The sequence below is a fragment of the Emiliania huxleyi genome (assembly GCF_000372725.1).
Source record: "Emiliania huxleyi CCMP1516 chromosome Unknown EMIHUscaffold_1453, whole genome shotgun sequence".
NCBI lineage: Eukaryota > Haptophyta > Isochrysidales > Noelaerhabdaceae > Emiliania > Emiliania huxleyi.
The window spans coordinates 2,222-4,808 of record NW_005201140.1 but is presented as its reverse complement, the minus strand read 5'-3'; positions in this window follow the sequence as shown (position 1 = coordinate 4,808).

Here is a 2,587-nt window from a genome sequence, read left to right as displayed (position 1 = left end):
TGGCTGTGTCTTGAGATGGGTGGTGTGCGTCCTTGTGTGGTCGGTCCCTGGATGCAAGGGGGAGACTCCCCACAGTGTGCACAGTCAGCGCTGAGCTTGCCGGCCTTGTAGTGTGCGACTTTCAAAATTTACCTCCATTTCACCCACTAGCCCCAGGCCCGGAGGCGTCCCCCGCGAGCCGCGTCCGTCGAGACTGAGCTCTGAGGGCCTGGTGAGTGGTGAGGCTCAGGGCCTCCGCGCTCCGCCCTGCTCACCTGCGGAGCAGCGGTAGCCGGTACACCGTGTGATGCCCATCCTGCAGGCCACGGACAGGTGTGATGGCGAGCGCATCAAAGTTACTTTACTGGGCTGGGTTTTTAGGCATTGTGGGGTTGGCACTCCCATCGACCCTCATGACCTCCTGCGGTCTCTGAGATGGACACCAGTGGGTGTGGGACCACAGCCAGGATACACTCGAAGGCTGGGTAAGCAGTAGAGGTCGATACTCGACGCGTCCCACATGATCTGTGTCGCTGTCGGCACGCTGTCGACAGGACGTCGAGCGACACCGGTGACAGTGCCACCCAGGAGTGGTCGGGCGGTCTCCCGTCATGAGAGAGCCACCATGTGATCCGTATGATGATTCCTGACAACCGCCTCAGTCAACTTTCGTCACAGTTCCCGCTCTGAGAGGAGCTGCGGGTCAGCTCGACAGCTGGAGCTGTGTCGCCGGCGTGCGGCGGCCTGCCTCCGGAGGTGCCTCTGAGGTGGACATTTTTTGGTCACCGTGAGAGAACGCGTTCGAATTTTCACTCCGGAACTTCAACTCCGCACGCGCACCGGCCAGGGCTACAATAGTGCCAGTGAGGCGGAGGCGCGAGTCGGAAGGCCGCGACCGTGATTTGGTCCCTTCGTTTCCCTACAATTGCTGTGAACCCAGCCACGTAATGAAGAATTTAAACAAGACAACTCTCTCTCACAGCACACAGGCTCGACACAGGTGCGAACTGGCGCGTGCTAGTACTATCACCGGCACACCACCGGAGCCGCCTAAGCGACTCCGTTAAGAACGGCAATGCACTTAGCTCCGTGCACAATGCCGCTGTCCCCGCACGCTAGCTCGTTCACCGTCTGCCACGCCACGGCGGTGTGGAGAACGACAGACAAGCGCTGCATCTGCAGCCCGTGCCAGTTCTTGGTGGTCCATGTGACCTCATCGAGGTGCTGAGCGTGCGAAAGTTTGTTACTCAGCTGGTCCGCCGCCTGCCGAAGAATTCTGCGGACGCCGTCCCCGAAGCCGCCGAACGTCTCGAAGTCGAGCAAACGCAGGTCGCAATTCTTCTCCCGCGCGAACCGGTAGTCGCCCTTCTTGTAGGGGGCCGTCACAGGTGCCCCTGCCTCCGCCTCCGCCTCCCCCTCCCTCTCCCCCTCCTCCTCTTCCGCCGCCGCCGCCTCCGCCTCTGCATCCTCCGCCTCCCTCCCCCCCTCCCCCCCCCCCTCCGGCCGCGGCCATGCAGCATGCCCGAACACTAAGTCGAGCAGCGCCCGCTCGGTGTTGCCGAAGGCGACAAAAGCCCCCTTCCAGCCGAGCCGATCGCCACCCTTGCACGTAAGCGAGCTCGTGAGTTTCAAGTCGCCAACGAGGCGCACATGCCCTTTGCCGATGTTCGCCGCCGCCACGTCAGGTTGTTTTGGGTTACTGTAACTGAGGTGTGCAGTCGGCTCCATCTCGATGAGCATGCCCCACGCCGAGCGAAGGGTCTTGACGAGTCGTTTGAGCAGGTATTTGTGTCGTGTCGCGTGCTTCGCACGCGGGTTGACCATTGCGGCATCGCCGAGTTCTTCGTGCGGCTTGCCGTTTGGCGCCTTCTTGCCCGCCTCCACCGCCTGGCAGGCAACATCGAGCGGGAGGCCGAGGCGGCGCTGAACTGTAATGCGCATCGCCCACGTCTCCATCTTCATATCATCCCGCATGGGGATCGCATTCAGGAAGGCGCCAGCCCCCTCCTGGCTGACTGCGACGAACCGAATCGCCTCGCGCCAGCACTTGTGGTTCTTGCACCTGCCAGTCTTGTAGCGGCCGCCCCGCCGGGATGCCTCGCTGACGAAGGCTTCGGCGAGGGCGAGCCAGTTGCGATGGTGTACGCCGACGGTGTACCGCCGCTGCGCCTGCTGTAAGAACTCGCTGGTAGACGAGAACTCCGGAAGAGGCAGCAGCTCCGCCGCCGGCGTAAGCTTGGGCGGGTGGTAGCGGCGCCGTCCCACCGCCTTGGTCTCCTTGAAGGGCCCGACGACGTCTTGGTATAGCGTGCGCCCGTCCCACTCGCGCCACGTCTTGCCGACCTCGTCGCGAAGGGCGCGGAGGCGTTTGTGAGCCTCCCGAAGCTCGTCGAAGCGCTCTCCCGGCGCGAGGGCCACGTCGAGGTCGCGGAATGGCTCGTGCAGCTCACGTATCGGCCGCGTGACGAGGGCCCACGTGCCGACCCACGCCGCCTCACGGATGTCCATGGCACTGGTCAGGCCCATACCGCCCATCCTGACCGGAAGTCGGGCCTGCTGAACAGCGACCCGCCACCGTGACGTTGCCGTGTCTGGGCCGGAGCCATTC